This window comes from Macrobrachium rosenbergii, chromosome 50 (genome assembly GCF_040412425.1).
Source record: "Macrobrachium rosenbergii isolate ZJJX-2024 chromosome 50, ASM4041242v1, whole genome shotgun sequence".
In the NCBI taxonomy this organism is placed as follows: domain Eukaryota; kingdom Metazoa; phylum Arthropoda; class Malacostraca; order Decapoda; family Palaemonidae; genus Macrobrachium; species Macrobrachium rosenbergii.
The window spans coordinates 25889824-25910928 of record NC_089790.1 but is presented as its reverse complement, the minus strand read 5'-3'; the positions used below and the strand labels follow the sequence as shown (position 1 = coordinate 25910928).

Sequence of the window (21105 nt, the reverse complement as noted above, 5' to 3'; positions counted from 1 at the left end):
ACTACAACCCACCCCGCCCTGCGGGGACTATGTCGTGGAAGCCTTTAGTTACAGCGATGGAACGATGCTGTGGTTAAAACACCGGCGTAACACAGCTTTGCTTAGTGGTGCTCGAAGAACAGCATGGGACAGGTTGGTCTTAAATGTGTGTAGCAAAAATCTTATGACGGAAAATGTTGTGCGATTAACTAATTTTAGCTGTTACAAGATTCCGTCTGGTGAGCAGGGTAACAACTGGTCCTCAAGGCGTGATGGCTGCAGCTGAGAATGAATGTGCAATAATTGTGTCTAGTCAATGATGAGCCTTGCACTGTAAAGTGATCGAATCTTTTGAAGAAGTTTTCTTCAAATATATACTGTCGGAATATAGAATTCATTTAATATTTCCTCCTGTTATTCTTTCAAGATCACAATAAGTAAAAATTAAGGTGTACAGAAAATATACAACGGCAAAAATGGAAAAGCTGTTGTTCACCATTCATGAATAGCGATTTCTTTGTAACCGTTTTGAATCAGTTTAAAACAAACGTATCGCATAATAAACACCGGAAACTCTGCAACACAATGTCATGCAGCTCTCAACACCCAAACTACATTTTCAAATCTTCCAAAGAGATTAAGCAACTTACATACTAATAAACTAAGCAAAGGTAGTCTATACATTTTACTGTAAAATGCATTCAGGGAATCACTGCAAACCAAACGTACTCTATAAAGCGCTCCTGATTAAGACCAAGTAGGTGTATACAGATATTTTATGGGTGCGTGTTTGCATATGGGCCTCGCTCTGAACAAGAGGTTAAGAATACTATAGTACTGTGACTTGTACATCTCGATCTTTATCTAAATCCTCTTTCCAAATGTAAAATACGTCCGGGATACATTTTTCTTAAACTGTTTCGTCGTTAACGTTCTGAGGAAGAGGTCTGTTGGAGGTCGAAACCATTAGTACAAAATAAAACCATGAAGTCGTTTACTTCTCTCGTTTTACCTTTGGTTTTCATAGTGGAGTACCAATATACACACACACACACACACACACACACACACACACACACACACATATATATATATATATATATATATATATATATATATATATATATATATATATATATATATATATATGTGTGTGTGTGTGTGTGTGTGTGTACACATATCAATATATATATATATATATATATATATATATATATATATATATATATATATATATATATATATATATATATATATATATATATAGAGAGAGAGAGAGAGAGAGAGAGAGAGAGAGAGAGAGAGGGACAAACTTTTACCCAGGCAGAAGGCAAAAAGGTTTTACACGAAATATCGCAGGTGAACCACAAAGGGCGTAAGGCAGGCAGGTGTTTGGAAGAGATGGATTGAACTGGAACGGACGTTTCTGCCTGCATGCCTGCAGTATGGGTAGTGTTACACGAAAACTTCCGAGACCAAAACAGCACCTTCGCAGAGAAACAGAAAATCTTTTACGAAATCTGCGAATATCAAACAATTAACTTAGTCTTAATACATTAAGACTCTGAAACAAAAGTCATATCTATTTCAGTATGCGAACAATTCCTAAGAGGACAACATTTTTCTCTCCTCTAAGAGGCGAGAGGACACTGGCTACAAGCTTTAGCCTAAACCTGAGGGGCGGTTCGTCTAAATTACATGGACGTAAAGTTTGGACCTCAGACGCAATAATGGCCACGATCAAAGAGCTACGGTTCATGGTTAACCGCAACACAGAAACACTCACGTTCGTTCCCGTATAAAATCTCAAAACTTTTTTAAGAAGTCTCACTACACGTCAGATAACGAGGTAAAGGTGTATTTCGGGACATAAGTAGTGTTCCACTCTGACACGATCTTCAAAATAAACATCGAAAGTAAAAGTAACCTTACAAAATCTTTTAATGTTTCTCGTGTAAATACATTCTACGTTGTATCAACAGACGATCCTATATTTTTGCAACTTTCATACTTTTCCTATGTGAAATTTCTCTAAGTCCCATAAATTCCAAATAAGTTGTTCGTTTTGAAATTCACTTATAATGCCACCGAATATACCGCAGCATTTGAAAAAACACAGATTTTCTCTGAGAGAGAGAGAGAGAGAGAGAGAGAGAGAGAGAGAGAGAGAGAGAGAGAGAGTCTAGACAACGTAGGTATGCTAACTAGCATCCTAAACATCCAGTCCAGAATTTGTTCACTGGAAAGGACTTGCACGCGAAGCCACCAGCATTTTTTAGCATACCCTGTCTTTTTCAAGGGCGATTCGCGTCTTATTTCCCTCCCCTCCCCCTCTCCCTTTCCCTCCCCCAACTCCAGACGCTGGTTAACCTTAAGGAGGCATCTGACGAGGCTGCAAGACCAGTCGCGAGCGTACCCAAGAAAAGATCTTTGAAAGAATAACTAAATGACTGTCTAGTTATTTGTCAATCTAGCCTATAACATGATTAACAGTGACTTACCTAATACTCTCTCTCTCTCCCTCACAGATAGTCTATAAAAATCCTAAGCGAAATTTTGATCATTAAAATGCACACAACTACATAATCAAGAAAATATCTTGAAAGAATAGTTAAATAACTTGTATACTATCCCTATAATTCTGTAACATGATTTACAGTGACATTACTAATTCTCTCTCTCTCTCTTTTTTTTATCTCTCAAAGAGTCTATAACAACCATGTACAAGAAATTAGATCATTAAAATGCGCACAATTGCATAATCAAGAAATATTCATAAGTAATTATTTTATTCTATTTTGATAGTTTTTCTACACAGAGCAATACTTATCAAGAGTCATTCCTCTCGGGGATTGCACGTTTGCAGTGCAAATAATCAAGCTCATGTGTACTCGTCAAGTTGAGGTATGCAAAACTTCAGGCTTCCTCTCTCCTCTCTCAACGATTGTTAGTAGTAGCGAATACTATGCAACAATATGAGATCACAATATGCAGGGTCCAAGTGTACAATACACCACATTCTACATTTGTGGAATATATAGCAAAAAATTACGAAGTACAGAGGATTAGCAAAAGAAAACAAGTAAAAAAAAATGAGCAGAAGTTTTTTCGGCGCAATCGAGTTTTCTGTACAGCGTATAATGTTGTATGAGCTGTGGCCCATGAAACTTTCAACCACGGCTCATAATCATGGTTAACTTTAACCTTAAATAAAATAAAAACTACTAGGGCTAGAGGGCTGCAATTTGGTATGTTTGATGATTGGAGAGTAGATGATCAACATAACAATATGCAGCCCTCTAACCTCAGTAGTTTTTAAGATCTGAGGTCGGACGGACAGACAAAAAGCCATCTCAGTAGTTTTCTTTTACAGAAAACTAAAACAAGCTGAATCCTACAATTATACAATTTTTCACACATTCTCTCTCTCTCTCTCCATGAAATTACTGACACCAGGTGTTAAGCTTCCGGTTCTCTGCAAGACTTTTTTGGGACGAGGTTGCGAGCCTCATACTCTCCTCCTGCAGCTACGGCCACCACAGAGGCAGAATCGATTTTTCTGGAAATGAACCCAAGTCGTTCACAGCGGCCCCAACCGCCCCGCTCCCCCGCTGCGGGATCAATGTTGGGTCTTTCGCTTTCATCTCGGAGGCAGTTACTCTCCTTTATTTAAAAACATACTGTTCACACAACTGAAACTTGTTAACCCTTATTTTCCTATACCAGTTCACTTACTGCCAAAGACACTAACCTCATCACTAACATAAGCATATATATATATATATATATATATATATATATATATATATATATATATATATATATATATATATATATATATATATATATATATATATATATATATATATATATATATATGTATGTATGTATATATATATATATATATATATATATATATATATATGTGTGTGTGTGTGTGTGTGTATAATATATATAATGTATATACTCGTATTATATATCTATGTGTGTATGCCGCAAATTAAAACAGCGGCAAGGTAGGGAAAAAAATAAATTTACATAGGACAGACCCTCATGGACACCAGATTCCCTTTCACCACTGTTTGTCCTTTGCTAGAAGCCTTTTTCCGTCAAGGTACTGCACAGGATATCCCACCGTAATAAAACTCATAAGCAGACCTTCCACCCTCCAGTCCACTCCCCGGCCAGAGGCATTTCCTGTCCTTTCCATACTCCTCAGAGAGAGAGAGAGAGAGAGAGAGAGAGAGAGAGAGAGAGAGAGAGAGAGAGAGTGTGTGTGTGTGTGTGTGTCATGGGACAGTAGGGGGACAAGACCTGAAGAAGAGAGGGAGTGTAACCTCGGCGAGGGAAATTGTATATTTCCTCTAATAAGAAAAGTCCTGACTCTCATAAGCATTACCATCGTTAACTTACGAAAGTCGTGTATTTCACTGTCATATCTTGGTTTCAATAGCATTAATTATTCCCATTTATTTATCACCTAATATTCTGCCAGGTATCACTACCACTACACTTTTACTGGCTCCTGCTGTCGTCTTACATTCACAAGTCAACATTAAGTCGAACCAGATATTCATTTACAAAAGCATTTTCAAGGCGCTTCTGAAATCAGGAACACGGAAGCTTAGCACCAGAAATTTAAAATTTTAAAAAATAATATGTGCCCATACGAAGTATAACAAGGCTTAGTGTTAATTGGGCGTTAACAAAAACCATCCACCACATTCAAAATCCGCCTAAACCGCATAAGGATGAGAAACAGGAAGCTTCCTGGTGAAGACGAAAGGTTAACACCCAATATGTCGAGAACGACCGTTATCATTTGCTTAGTGTATTTTTCTTCCAACAGCAACAAAGCTAATGACAATCTTGACAATACCATGGATGAGTGTCGTGTAAAGGAACTGCTCGTTCCCACATGCACAATAGCTTGACGCCTTTCATCAGCAAACTAATTAAACACTTACGGTGACGAATCTGTTTTTCCATTGCTTTTCATACAGTGACGCCAGTATGCATTGACTGCAGAGTAATACTGAGTAAGGCTGATTTGCAAAGGATATAATAAAAGTGTCTAAAGCCTGACGCTATGCCTGGCCCCGGAGTGCACACCGCAACGATTATCTGTCGACTCCAAAAGTCGCCCAGAGACGAAGCCAAATAAGGACGAGTCCCGTATCCGGCCGTTCATGCTGGGCCATCTCCTGCACTACTGGACGCTGTAACAAAGACATTCAGCGCGCCCTGCTAAAGGTCCCACGTCATATATTATGCACAAGCAACAGGAAGGAATTTCACATTCCTCTCTCCCTCTTTCGCCTTAATGTGAACTCTCTTCGAGCTAGCAACAGGAACCTAAAATAATCTTCCTAACTGGAGGGAACCCTTGATTTCTTACAAGAAAACAAGGAGTATGATTTATGTCAAAGACAGATTCACAAATTTAGTAAGAACAGTCCAATGATGCCTTACCTCAGAGGGGTTATTCTAGGCTTGCTGCCACTGAGATTCTGGTTTTCGTAATATGCTTGCAATTAATCTATTTTTAAGATACCTGTGCAAATTAATACCCGCCATAGTGAAATCACTAAATCTGAAAATTGGAAATGATAAGTATTAATTTGATAAACATATCAAATAATACTTGTCCTGAAAAATTCTGAATGCTAATAAACACATGAAACTTGGCAATTTCAGCTCGTACTGCTTACAAATGACAATCAAAATGACTGAGTCCATTGAAATTTTATAATAAACTTTAAGGATAACTTGTTCTCCCAGAAGGGAAATAAACAGAGGGATTAAATTGTCAGTAAATGTCAAGAAGGATGCATCCTAGTCATGATTAGTGAAAATACTCAATAAAGAAGCACCCTCACTAACATACCACAAAAGAAATAAAAGAGGCCCGGGGCAAATAGCCAAAAGGAGCTGGTGATGCAATTACAGATACGTATACAGAATCTCTAACTATCAGTACCTGTATGGCGGCGCAGATACAAAAAAATAACGGCATCAAGTGCAATCAGCCACATAGGCTGAACACCAACACACATCTCACTGAATTCTACTATCTGGGCAAATTATCTATTAATTTGTTATAATAATATATTAGTAAACGTTAAACTAAAATTATTCATCAAAAAAAGGGCAAAACTCCCAAAATATATTTTTGAAACCTACAAAATTATCCCTACCTCCCTAGCAATCATAATAGACCAAAATCAAATCTACCATATCAAGCAACATATGTCAGTCTCCTACCCACAACTAAACAGAATCAGAGTTTTCCCAAGACTATTCTCCCTAGGAGGTCTACCTCCATTTTTAGGCTTTCTAAGTAGCTTGCGATGGCCACCTGTACCAAATCGACGAGCATTATGGAGTCAGTTGGCTGTAATACTTTAGAACTGAAACCCCTCTGATGAAGATGGTGGGAACGAGGACAAGCAAGACGTAGAAAAAGAACACCGTCAGTGGCATAATGACATAATAACACAAATGCGCTAGTAGGGCGCGACAGTACAAAGGACTCACATCCATCCATCCTTCCCTTCCTTTTCCCCCATCTGTTAGAACCCAGGTGACGCAGGACTCTCGGTATTTGCCCTACTTAACCCCCTCCACACCAGGTGGGCCTCCTAGATAGTCAACATCTAAGACTTAATATTCCGAGCGCTAGAAAATTTGTCGTATCAACTGGAGCCTTTAATGCACACCCTACACGATCAAATTTTTGGTGCAATTCTAAGTGTTGCGCAAAAACTTTGACTGTCCACGATCGGCTTAAGCCCGGGTTGGTAATATATACTTTCATATTTGAATCTTTCTCTGTTGGTTGTGTCATTCTTCTCGTGAACACGTATCGCACAACAATGGTATTGTTAAAAATCAGTAGCATGAAAATTGGTAACAAAAACAACTTAATACCGAAATGTTTTATGCAAAATTACTCAATGGGATACAAGGAAAAAATAAAAGCAATATATTCAGTGGGTTTTGCTGAACCCCAGATGGCTTTAAATTTTAAGTTATGGAGGGGTGGGGATACAATTGCATAAGTGAATGCCTGCAAACTTCGTTACTCATCTTGGCTACGTTGGCCTATCAGTTCTGAGGCTTTACGAAAAGTCCGAGGGGAAATGAAATTTATGAGAATATAATGAGTAAAATGACAATATTCGCTAACACCTCACATAGTGTCCAATAATAATAATAATAATAATAATAATAATAATAATAATAGTATATAAATAAACACAATTTGGCTCCACCATGCAGAGGCCCCCCCCAAAAAAAAAAAGAGTAAAACGTAGAGCGGATGATTACCGCTACATAGCAACGCACTGGCGGAATTCCTCAGATAGCGATCAGTACTAAAAAGACCCCGGTACTGGCGTCACTGCGTATCGATTAGCAAAAGCATTTTAACCTTTTATCTTTTGCGTCTCAACGGCACCATCTAGAGGTAGCGGATGTTTACAAATAACGAGTCTTTCCGTCTTCATTTTAATCTCTAATTTCTTATGTATTTGGTCGCTTAATTTTCCATTGTCAATACAAGAGGGTAAGTTAGAATCTGCTCGTTAAAAATATCTTTTGATCAGTACTACTTAGTGTGCCTCTACACGCAAATGTTTTAAGACGCAGTTAGTTCTGACTCATTTTCATTTACGCGCGCGCACACACAAACACACACATATATATACATATATATACTATATACAGTATATAAAAGTATTCACTTTTCATGTTTAGATGTAAAGGTTTCATTAATAATTAGATATATATTCTAACAAAGGACTGCTTAAGGACATCGTGTAGCCAATACCTAGCTTCAGAAAGGTAGCTTTAATAAATTTAGCCTTTCACTAGTGGTAAAATTAAAGGAAAATTTAATTCCAACAACGTTGGCGGCTGACTATATTTTCAGTACCAATATTTTGCTTTCCCTACGTAACGAAAGGCGATGAAATAAAAATAGACTGAATAAATAAAAATAAGTTAAAGCAGAGATATGAAACATCCAGATTTACTGATTTGATTTACGTTTACCTTAAAAACCAAATTTGACATGTAAGCGCGCATAAGTTTCAGGTTCATGTTTCAAACCATACTACCTTCACTCAAATGAAAACGCTCTGTGCAGATTGTTATTTAAAGAAAACAATAGCTAATGGGGTCAATAACACACACTAACATAAAATAAAATACGTTCTGCTAATACACAGTACACCCCACACACACACACACACACACACACACACACCTGAGCCACATTCCTGCCACTTGTGGCAAATTTATACACCAACAGGCCACACAGTTGGCAGTTAGAGAGAGAGAGAGAGAGAGAGAGAGAGAGAGAGAGAGAGAGAGAGAGAGAGAGTTGACTTTCTGCTAACACACGAAGTAATATTCAAAAGTTGGGAAAAATGTTCAAGAGTTTGGTGGAAGCCTGTACCCATCAAAAAAAAAAAATCATTAGTAAAACGACGAAGACAAATTTCAGGCAGCTTCCATCACCGAACATCTTTAGCTCGTTGCGCAAAAGCTGACCGAGCCGGCCAGCACGTTATTAGGAATAGTAATGATGTTAATTTCTGACGCAACCTGCTTTGCAGAGCTGCGATTGCCTAATGTTGCTTTCAAGGATGCCTGCTGTTGGCATTTTCTCTCTCTCTTTGATGTGAACTCGAAACACGAAAACATGAAAAGCAAATTGTTCGAAAACATATGTATGCAAGGAAAATGCATTCATTTATTTAGTTATTTTTCTGTTCCACTCAGGTGAAACCAGCACGTTCTTTTGACAGAAGCATATGGTATAGCACTGACCCGGGTAAAACAACAATGTGTTAAGTTTCAGAAAAATAATGAATACCTGGGCTATGGTCATGGAGCAGTACATTCAGCTCTTCACTTCAAGCCCTAAGAACTCTACAGTTCCATTGTAGTGTTGACGTGAAAACGCAAAGCTGTCATTTTCCCCCTTTCAATAAACAACTACCATTACGAAAAACACGTTTCAAACTAACAAAAAGTGTCAAAAATCAAACGAAATTAATTTAATATACAAAAATTGTATTACAGTCTTTACGATAAGCAAACAAACTGGAATGCACCAACAAACGTCTATACAAACATCGTCTCACAGTTAATGCAGGCTCCACTGGTCTTCAGAGCGAGCGTAACCCTTAAAAAAGCCCAATGCATAACGCATAAAAATAAGATGCCGTTATCTCTTAGGATGCATTCTCCCTCTGGCAACTACTAAACAATGTCTCTCTCTCTCTCTCTCTCTCTCTCTCTCTCTCTCTCTCTCTCTCTCTCTCTCTAGCCAGAGTTTTACCTGCTCTTTCCTCCCTTCCCATGTCACCTTCACCCACCAAGAGAACGGCTATGAACACCTGGCTCGTATGAAAAGAGAGAGAGAGAGAACGAAGTGCGTCGTGGCTTCTCGTTTCCATGGCAACAGCGTGGTACACCTCTAACCAAAACAGAAGGCAATTTGACAACAATGACCAGAGACCACAGTCTTCTTACTCAACCATAATCGATGTTCATTTTTGCTTTCCAGATTTCGGTCACCCAATAGTAAAAAAAGTGATTCGATAAGGATCCATGATTCAATTCCACTGAATATTTCATGGGAGCAATTTTTGCCGGCTTATTCCTTCTCTTCACAATCACCCCAAAAGTTATTTTGACGAAGATGATGATCATGTATTCAAAGTTTTTATAATCTAGCTTGGTTGTGCGCGCGCGTTCATCTTCCTTAACATCTATAATAAAATGATGATGAGCAACAATAAAGGCTCTCGTGCGTTGCCAAGAGGTGTACTCTCTCTCTCTCTCTCTCTCTCTCTCTCTCTCTCATTTATATTATATATATATATATATATATATATATATATATAGAGAGAGAGAGAGAGAGAGAGAGAGAGAGAGAGAGAGAGAGAGAGAGAGAGAGAGAGAGAGAGAGAGAGAGCATGTATGTATGTATGTGTATATACATATATACATATATATATATATATATATATATATATATATATATATATATATATATATATATATATATATATATATATGCGAGTCTCAGAGAAAGACAGTTAATATTAAAGATGCCACAAACACCAGACCATTATGTAACCACGTATAAGAAAACGGAGAGCTAGGAACAGGAAATATGGAAAGAAAAGAAGGTCCGTCCAGTTAAACTCGAATGATCTCTTTCCTGATTTATTGAGACTACTGTTATTTGTAGCCTTGTCTCTAAGGCACAGTAAAGTTCAAGCATCCTCTCTCTGTCTGTGACCTTTACTTGCATTCAAACTAATGAGGTTTAGGAGCATGTGGACAGTAACGTGTAATAAAAAAAAATCGTTAAAACGAGAGCAATCAAGAAACTGCAAACCTCCACTACGGCTGAGCAACCTCCCCATCCCCCAACCCCGCTCAGGCCTCTTATCCCGGTCCCCCTCTCTCCAAAATCAGACCATTTGCTCCTTTTCACGTGGCCCACCTTTGCTAAAATTACTGTTGAAATTCATGCATGGCTTCCTGAGCAATCCTATAAACAAACAAGTAATCCTAACAAAAACCAAAACCTCTTGCCTCAGGTAATAAAAAACAGAACACCAGGGATCTACCTGGAAGACGATGATAACGGAACTTTATCATCAAAAAGCGAAGTTCCTTTACCTTCCGAAAACAGACCTCAGATATATAACTGTTACGTCATTGTTACAGATCGATTGTTGACTTTAAATATTGAGTCATGTTCTTGGTGCGCTGTCACATTCTGTTTTCCTATTCACTTCAGTGCTGGAACTCACAAATTCTCTTTGGTTCTAAGAGTTCACGAGTTTCACTGCTAGGACACTGTTTTCCTCTGGAACAGTAAACATCCTGGCAACGGAACATGCAAGAACAAACTAAAAAAAGTTTGCAATCTACATTCTTGTCAATAACGCGTAAGTTTGTCATTCATATTTACAGATCTACGACTATAATTTTCGTTTTTATAAAGGCAAGGTGATGATACAGCAGGTCTCTTGGCTGCTTACATGCAATTGTTAGTTTTCGACGAGCTGTTATTTCTCAACGACAGTTAACATACAATTTACTCTCTCGTTCTTCCTAGCAATGCTAAACAACTATTCTCATATTTGGAATCTATAAAAATGTCTCCCTCCCTCTTGCTTGCAAGTTTCCATAAAATCATCTTACATCTTTCAAAAATCAAAACACTTTCTCCTGTGCGCCGAAGACAAAATAATGTTATATGTCAAAATTAACTGCATTAATTTTCTCATCAAAGATAACATATATGTCTTCTTTGTAAAAATCAGACATACAATACCCCAATACTAGATGGAAAGCTACGGCTTGAAGGTCAGACATACTAATAAGGAAGAAAACAGTTACGCGGTAATTTTCATTCTCTCAGCACTCCCCCTTGTACAAAGAAGCTGTAAAATGCAAATATCTGCAATGCCAGGTAAGCAAGGGACCGATGGACTGGTTTCTTCATAAGAGATATTCTTTACTTTGAAGTTCTACATGACAGGGTGAGGCAGAGCAACGGGAGCATCATTCCGCTAACAGTAGCATCATTACCAACACTAACAGCAACATAAAATACATCAATGGTAGTAATAATAAATCTGTGACAATTGACATGACATTGGCGATGATGAGACCGAAAATAGAAGGTAATTTACGAAAATGAAACGTGATTTTAAATCGTAGTGAGACAACTGAGAAAAAACAATAATCATACATAACTGACTTTGGTTAGAAACAGACAAAACGAAGACTTGGATAGATGATAAAGACAATAATGACAGCTAAAATGATGAGGGCAACGACAGTGGTCTAAGGCAATAGCCCGTAGCAAAATGACTTATAACAACATGACCTTGGAAACTGATGAAAGTAAAAGTGTTGGTAAGACCTGCAAATGTGCGCCTGCGCATATGGGCAACCTGGGCGTATGTATAGTCATGGTTTCAAGAATGTGCGTCAGTTTAACACAAAACCTGGCAATTTTGAATACGTATTAACTGTAAGAAGTTCGGTCAGTGAGAGCCTTGAATAACATGAGGCCGCTCATGTCATAAACATCTTGCTGAACAAACCGTAAAAACGATCAGGTGTCCTAATTTGTAAGGGAATTCACTTCGACACGATGGAAAAACCACATCCATTAGAGCAGACATGAACAATTCACTTGCACCCACAGGGATTAAAATTTTTAGATGATTAGCCACCCTGCACGGCACACAAATCACCTATAGCCCTTCATTAATTTGAGCCCTAGGATTCATTTTCCTATTCACCATGGGAGGACTAATAGGAGTAGTCTTGGCCAACTAATCTATTGGTATCATCCTCCATGACACATATTACGTAGTTGCTCGTTTCCACTACGTTCTGTCCGTGGGAGCAGTATTCGGCATTTTCCCTGGAATTGCCCACTGATTATGACACGACTAGCAGACAACCTCCTGTAGAGTATACATGTGCCAAACACTGAAGACCCTCATAACTGGCTTGGGATGGAGCAAAATTGTAACACGAAATGAAGATCTAGTACAAGCGGCAATGGTTCTCAACAGCAGCAAGTGCGCCAAAGGAGTGAGAGCGAACGAGGATTAACCTCCTGGTATAGTTTTGTGAGTTTCATTTCTGAGTCAGAGAGCCTTTGATTTCTCATCTGAACGTCAGTTTGTTTCCCCTGACAGCGGACTTGCGAAGTTTTGGCACTCTCTCCCAGCTTCTCTCTTTTAATTATGCGTCCTCTCTCAAGACGAGGGTCAACCAAGTCCTTTATTCATTCCTGGTTGGAGAAGCTCAGTCTCTTGCCCTGAATCCTAAATCGTAAATACACTTGGCCTTACACCATTAATGATGGCATCGACCGACGAAGATAAGATTATGAAATAATATTAATGGCCATTCAGAGAAGAATCTTCACTTATCCTTCGTTACCACTAAATACGGCAAGAGCGACAAGCTAAGACCTCTATGTGGCAGTCCTAACAGTACAGATAATGTGAGATTTCTGCCAAAAGCTGGTGGACTTGAAATAAATAAATAAATATATAACAAAATAAATGAGAAACTCTCATACGCCACATTTTCTCGTAACGCTTCAGTTATTACTTGGCCACGACACTATGAAAGCCTTATTTCCTATGCATTACTGACTGAGCAGTCATAAAGATGAACAGGCAAGTAGTCCACGGGACTAGGATAAGATCAATAAAAACCATTCACCGCGTTGCTGAATACCGGGAGTTACCAGAAATCTACCTTTTTTCCCCACAAGCCGGACTAAATAAAACTATCTTTACCCAATACTCGCAGGTGAAGTATAGTGCAACTGCACATAAACAAAGCTTCGTGATTATGTGAAAGCGATTGCACGTAAGTAGAATAAACAAAAATGCAATCTGAATCGATTCGCATCGATTATCTCTGCCAGACTTCGACACGCTCCACAGAGCCACTGTTGAGATTTAAGAAATCTCTCAGCATAGACGAAACGATAGAGAAGGCAAAGCACGTATAATAACCCCGTTTGCTAAACACGGGCCATCATCAGGGGTCTATAAAACGGACACGCTCTATTGCACATATTTGGAAACGTGGCACCACGTTCGTTTAGTGACGTCATTGCGACTGAGTCATCCCTGATAAACAATGTCACTGGCTGGATCTCGTCAGGTGAGACATACGGGATTTGTAGAAGGTACTTCAGTACCGTGCGCTGATTGCCCTTGGGGATCAGGTCATTCGCATACAAGACAAACATACTAAAAGAGGTCACTTACTGCATACCAAATATTAAGGCGAATGTCTTAATATTACCTGACTTCAGTTAATACTATTATATATATATATATATATATATATATATATATATATATATATATATATATATATATATATCTATATATAATGTATTTATATTTATACAAAACACACACATATTATGTATATATATATATATATATATATATATATATATATATATATATATATATATATATATATATATATATATATAATATATAAATGAAAGCATCAACACAGGTGGGTACCGCTTAGTGTGCCTTGCACGGCTCATTGTAGACGGTACCACGATTATTTGCAGCGTCCCTTTGGCCCTGCAGAAAATATTTTTGCCTTTTACTTTCCATCCGTTCCCTTTAGTCTTGCTTCAATTGGTTCTCCAACTCCTAAAGCTCTACTCTGTTCAGTATTTAATTCTCATTCCAAAACTATCTATTGTTTCAGACATCAATGAAATTAAACCCCCACGCCTAATTACCTTAATTTTAGGTGTGTGATCGGATTGGGTCTCAAACTAGACATTACAAGACAATGTGGGGTGAAATTTTAACAAACTCGATGGAAAACTCAATACCACAAAGGTCGCAAGGGCCAGAGTTTCCTTCAGGAGTCAGTTTCCATCCCGTCCTTTGGCACAAGATTGTGGTCTATCTTCCGGAAAGACACTTCTTTTTTTTTTTTTTTTTACTCGGGTTCTTCCTAGTTTTCTAAGCGGGCCTTAATGAATCCACTTACGGCAGAAATTAAAGAATTTCTACAGAGAAATTTTCAGAACTTTCGGATGAATTACATTACATTTTGCTCGCACGAGTAATCTGTGAGATGGAGTGATTTCTGAAAGCCGGATTAATTTTGGATATTATCAAATATGAATCCTAGATATGGAGCAGAAACCAATCACCGTAAGATAACTGACCGCACGAAAAGCAAAGCACTGACGTAAAGTTTAATTAGCCGCCAGCCAACGCTTCAAATTCCTCCCAACCAAGCTAAGCCTTGGAAAACGAACTTGGGGTAGTAGGCACATAGTAAATCAAGGTCACTCCTGTTAGGCCTCTGCCGGGATAACCCACCACACAATGTGATGAAACCAAAGATCTGCGACGTATGTCTCTCTGGGGACATGCTAATATAGTAGGGCACAGTTGAAGCGTGAAGTTTCAGATAGGCCTACGAGATTCTTTGAGGCCTATATACAGAAACCACTTAGAAAATCAGGATAACAGCTCTTCCACTTTCTTGTGGTATTTCCAGAATTTATGTATATGCTCACAAAATACTCTTCCTTTTACGTTTCACAAATGAAGGTGCAATCTTACTACATGCATGACCCACCTTCCACCCTAAAAAACATTATATATACATATATATATATATATATATATATATATATATATATATATATATATATATATATATATATATATATATATATATAATTTCCACAAGAATTTATAGGCAGCATCGTCAAAAACAGTATGATCATGAAAAGTTGCACATAAAACGGAGGGAAGAGATGTTAATTGCACCGAACGAACGTGAAATTCTTCAGTATCATGCAAGATAACATCGGCGAGTTTTATCACCTGCACAGGATCGCTGCCCGAAAATCCTCTGATATAAAATGCGATTCGTGACCAGGCACTCATTCCGATCTGTGAGCTACACATATAAACTACGAGTAATGAACTCCACGTTAACTCCCATAAGACACGAGGAATTGAATTGAACTGAATATACTGTACAGTTTAGGTCAAAGGCCAAGCACTGGGACCAATGAGGTCATTCAGCGCTGAAACGGAGATTGACAGTAAAAGGTTTGAAAGGTGTACTAACAGAAGGAAAACCTCGCAGTTGCACTATGAATCGATTGTTAGGAGAGGGTGGGAAGTAAGATGGAGGAAAGAGAATATGAAAGGAGGTACAGTAAAATGAACAAAAAGGGATGCAACTAAAGGCCGAAGTGACGCTGCGAAGAACCTTAAGTAACGCCTACAGTCCACCACATGAGGTGCACTGACGGCACACCCCCCCCCCGGCCTACGGGGGCCTTTACACGAGTAAAAGGCTGAGCAACATCTTGTCGTCGATATGAGCAGGATGCAATACAAGCTACTTAAATGTTTTCATTTTTGTCTGGACAGGAAAATTCATTTGCGTCTTCTCTGCTATTACTGCAATTTCACAGATTCCCAAGCATGAAGTCAGACTGTTCTGACGAGTCTGCTTAAGTTAGGTAAAAAAGAAAAAAATATATTTCAGCGTTAGCACTTTTCCAGTTTATAATATTTCGTCATCATTAATCTACTAGACGAGGACAGATATGCTATTCCTTTCACAAAATCCGACTAAAGTATCAAAGTAACAAATGCCACAAATCAATAAGTGAAGTTCCGATCGAAGGTCTTTACAGTACAATATTCTCCTAGTTATTTCTACATGTAAGCCTTGTAATAATTTGAAAGCGGATAGATTTTTCCTGCTACCTAGATTTCCTCTGCCTCCACCATATATAGCTCGCTGGATTTTATTCCAAATGACAATTTCATGACACCACTCATTTTCCCCTCTCTTCTTTACTAAAATGCCCTACAGCCCGTTCAGATTTTTAGCAGAAACAGATGTTGAGGACAATCGCCTATCTCGGCCATATTTTCTTACTGGCTCTCCGATGTTTTTTTCCTTAAACTTGTTGCAGTGAGACCCCGTCGTGACCTGGCTTTCTTTGCCCATCACTCCATTGGTATATGCATAAACACACAGGCGATTATCTATCTATCTGTCTAAATATATATATATATATATATATATATATATATATATATATATATATATATATATATATATATATATATACATATATATATATATATACATATAGATATATATATACATATAGATATATATATATATATATATATATATATATATATATATATATATATATATATGTATGTTTATATAATATGCATAACCATTCTTTCATGCAATGTGCAAGATCCATTTGGTTTGGTTTAGACACTGCTAAATGTATCAAAATTATTTTCATACTGTACTGCTGTATTTAATGAATAAGCAATAACAAGGAACATAATCTAAAAATGTTACGCGACGATAGTCTAGTCATTTAGTGAATTTATCACCAGGAATTTACAAGTTGCAGCGCTGTCAGCTTCAAGTGCTCATGATCAAATCCTAATGTACGATTCGATGCACTTAAGGCTTTTCCTAGCAGCGTGAATATTTATACAAGACGATATTTCACCTTAATCTTTTTGAAAGATCCGGTTGTGTATGATAAAACGAGTCGAATGAAAACAATATGTTCTGGGGTCTACTGTATTCTGGGAAAGGGCAGCGCATATTTGACGATAAATAATTCTTTGAATGCAATGCAATATATGAAATCCATCAATAATTTTCGCTGCCAAAAAAGTTCCATAAGTATGCGTACAACAAACATAATTCCACACACAAGTTCATGCATGCATACTCTATATATATATATATATATATATATATATATATATATATATATATATATATATATATATATATAGCGTATATACATGGGTGTGTGTGTGTTCTGTGGAATATTTAAAATATAATTCTAATTCTATTACTTAAGCACAATTAAACATATGTCTACATAACGGGCATGCAATAACCAAATTTTTTGCCATTTTTATGTCAGCTAACGAGTTTTAACAGTCAGTCGAATGTGAATCCAGAGCAATGCCTACGAGTGACCATACTGAAATCAGGAATGAAGTGTCAGGAAAACTCTCTAGTTAGACTAAGGTAAATACTAGCCGGTGGCCTCATTTGCATTACGTAAAAAGCCTAAGACCTCACTCCTGGGATTCTTGAAATAAAATACCTGGAATGCGCCGATTCCACAACGAAACGGAAAGCTACAGAAGTTGAAGTGCACGCCATGGTTAAGTATTAGGTCTGGCCCACTTCTACGGTCACCCGAAGCTACGGATGCAGGGGAGGAAGCCGAAGAGCCATCAACAAGCAGCAACATCCAGAGTCATGTTAACTCGCATACCCCTTCGCTCCTGCATCATCTTCGAGGCACGGGAAACATCTTGATGCATCTGCACAGGATACCCATTCATTTCTATGCAAACCAACCGAGGGCAAAGGGAAAGATCGAGTATTGCATGAGCTGACAAAGAAAAACAGGTCATGGCAAATGTGGGCAGGGTACGGGGCACACTCACCTTACAGAATCCAGAGAGAAAAAAAAACGAAGAAAACGCCTTGACCCCCTTTAAATCCAAATGAGGCCTAAGTGTTGGCTGCTTTCCAATCGCAATGAATTCATACGACACAAATGTTTGGCAAACGACGCACTTTTCGAAATTCCTAATCGTATTCTAATCACTGACACGGTTGTGCTGAATGAGAGCACTGAACATGAAGTCTGGTCGTCTCCTAGAGCGTACACCTTCACCCTCCACGGTTACCACACTTGAACTGGCCTGTCTTCCAGCTGACAACCTCACCTGGAGCACCGACATCGAGCGGCAACATTTACTTCTAGGCTGGTATATACTGTAGGTGGACGTTTTCATATGAGAAACAATGCGTAAAAATGTGCGTGCTTCGAAAAATGCATTTGTCACATCACCATTAAAGAATAGCAAGTGCTAGATTCGCTCATTAAGCAATGATAAACATTAAAACACACTAGTTCTACAAAGAGATGTAGCTCAATAATGTGATGCAAATTGGCGATTTTAGAAAATACTATCGCATGTCAGCTCGAAGAGTATAATCAATATTTCAAAACACTGAACCAAAAGCTTGATGGAGGATTAATATTTTGAGAATATAGGATAGGGATAACAATCTCAACCCCTCACCCCTAAACATTTACTGATAGACCAGAAACCAGTAACTTTCTGATACCAATCCCTTCAAAAGGAAATAAACTACTGAGTGAATACACACCTATCTCGACACACACATATATATTATATACACACACACACACACACACACACATACATATATATATATATATATATATATATATATATATATATATATATATATATATATATATATATATACATACACACACACACACATATATATATATATATATATATATATATATATATATATATATATATATATATATATATATATAAAATAAGAAGTCACGAAATCCCCAATATAGCCTTTTTCTAGTAATATATATATATATATATATATATATATATATATATATATATATATATATATATACATATATATATATATATATATATATATATATATATATATATATATACACACACACTATATATATGTATATACTGTATATATATACATACACACACTATATATGTGTGTATATATATACACACATATACTGTATATATAAACGCATTTGAGTGTCCGAAGGCCAGCATTATCCCATGTATTGTGTCAATATGGTTTTCCCGCTATATACGTTAAGTTAGTGGAAATTATCCATGAAAGAAGCATAATGTTAATGTGAATTTGCACTATATAATGGGGTGCTTCAAGAGATTATTTTACCTTTGCTGTTCGCCCTTACCATAGGTTTATAATGAGGAAAAGTGATCGGAGATGGAAGGGAAGTTTTGGATTGAAATATCTACAGTTCTAGATTATACAGATTACACTGCTTTAATCAGTAAAACGCCACAAGATTTACAAAGCTTGCTTGATGGGGAGCTCGCCTAAAGATAAGAGATTCAAAAAACAGAAGAAAATCAAAAGCGATGAGGACAGACCATACACAATGGAATGAAAATGACATCAGATGGGGAAAAGATTAATGACGGTGATCAAATGTCTTAAATATTAAGATGCAAATATACCTAACACAGGTTCTCTCGAGTTGAAAAAAGGTCAAATCATACACTGAGCAGACTGAGTAAGATTTGAAAATGAAATAGTTGGGAATTACATACGAAAGTTTACATATACATTCAGTATAATCTGCACTGCAATGAGTACTTGAATCAAGGCATGAACACGAAATTATATTTAAGCTTCTGTAGAGTAAACTAATCTACATGGCTGTGAGGACATGAATTTGGTACGACAATGAAACTATATTCAAACTATTCTGTAGACTTGACGATAACACCTTAAAAATAATATCTGGAGTCAGGCAACAGTACTTAGTTAGAAGGGATGCAATTAAGGATACTAAGGAAGTTACATATGTAAATGATAATGAGAAAATGCAGACGAAGACGTCTTGGGCATGTACTTAGCACAGCTGGACTCCAGTGAGCACCAAAGGAGTTGGAAGACCCAGACTTACTTGAAGGAGAATAATGCGAAGTAGGGTTGGCGATGGGTGGGTGGAGTTTTGCGGAATATAAAGCAAAGGAAAGAAGACATGAGTGGCCAGATCTTTCCATCTCCCACTGTACGTCGTTTACGAAACACTTTACAGTCTTCTTCTTTCCAGACCATCCTACAGCCATCTCTCAGTCCTACCTCAGCTTAGCTGGTAGTGGAGACGAAATCGAATATCACTTAGCTGGTAGTGGAGACGAAATCGAATAGACAGAATAGAATAGAATATACAATTAAACGCTGGGACCTATGAGGTCATTCGGCGCTGAAAGGAAAGTTGACAATAAAAGGTTACAAAGGTGTAACAGGAGGAAAACTTCGCACTTAGACTATGAAACAATTGTTAGAAGAGGGTGGAAAGTCAGATGGAACAAAGAATATGAATGGAGGTACAGTAAGAGGAATAAAAGGGGTTGCAGCTGAGGGCCGAAGGGAAGCTACAAAGAACTTGAAGTCATGCCTACAGTGCACAGCGCCGTGAGCTGCACTGGCGGCACTATATAACCCCCTACGGGAGAAATCGAATATGAAATATTCCTTGCTACGCTTCGCTTGCAACTGTGGTGTGGTATGCAGACCACTTGCTGAAACGTCTTGAGATAACGGACCCCTTTAAAAAGTGGTATGCAGATAACTTCTCCTGGAATCCCTAAAGAAACAGGTGCCTCAGAAATTAAAGGACTAGCTCACCCAACCAAGAACAATGAAATTAAAATGTTTGCCTCGGTACACTTTGCAATGCAAACTTTATGGGTGGTCCAGCTGAAGCAGATATCCTCTGAGGCAGGCTGCTTATGTATGTATGTATGTATGTATGTATGTATGTATGTATGTATGTATGTATGTATGTATGTATGTATGTATGTATGTATGTATGTATGTATGTATGTATTTGTACAGGTTTATATA

General features: G+C 37.7%; 1 protein-coding gene across 3 annotated transcripts in view; it reads right to left on the bottom strand.

Moving 5' to 3' along the window:
* Nucleotides 1-21105, bottom strand: part of RhoGEF64C (Rho guanine nucleotide exchange factor at 64C) — a 261141-nt gene that overhangs the window by 218542 nt on the left and 21494 nt on the right. For 2 of the 3 annotated variants that reach the window (XM_067094312.1, XM_067094315.1), the window contains exon 1: nucleotides 18072-18329. The exons of the other annotated variant lie outside the window; for it this stretch is intronic. The gene's annotated coding sequence lies outside the window, so the exon portion shown is untranslated. Of the gene's footprint in view, nucleotides 1-18071; nucleotides 18330-21105 lie in introns of those variants that run through there. 3 annotated transcript variants of the gene reach the window in all.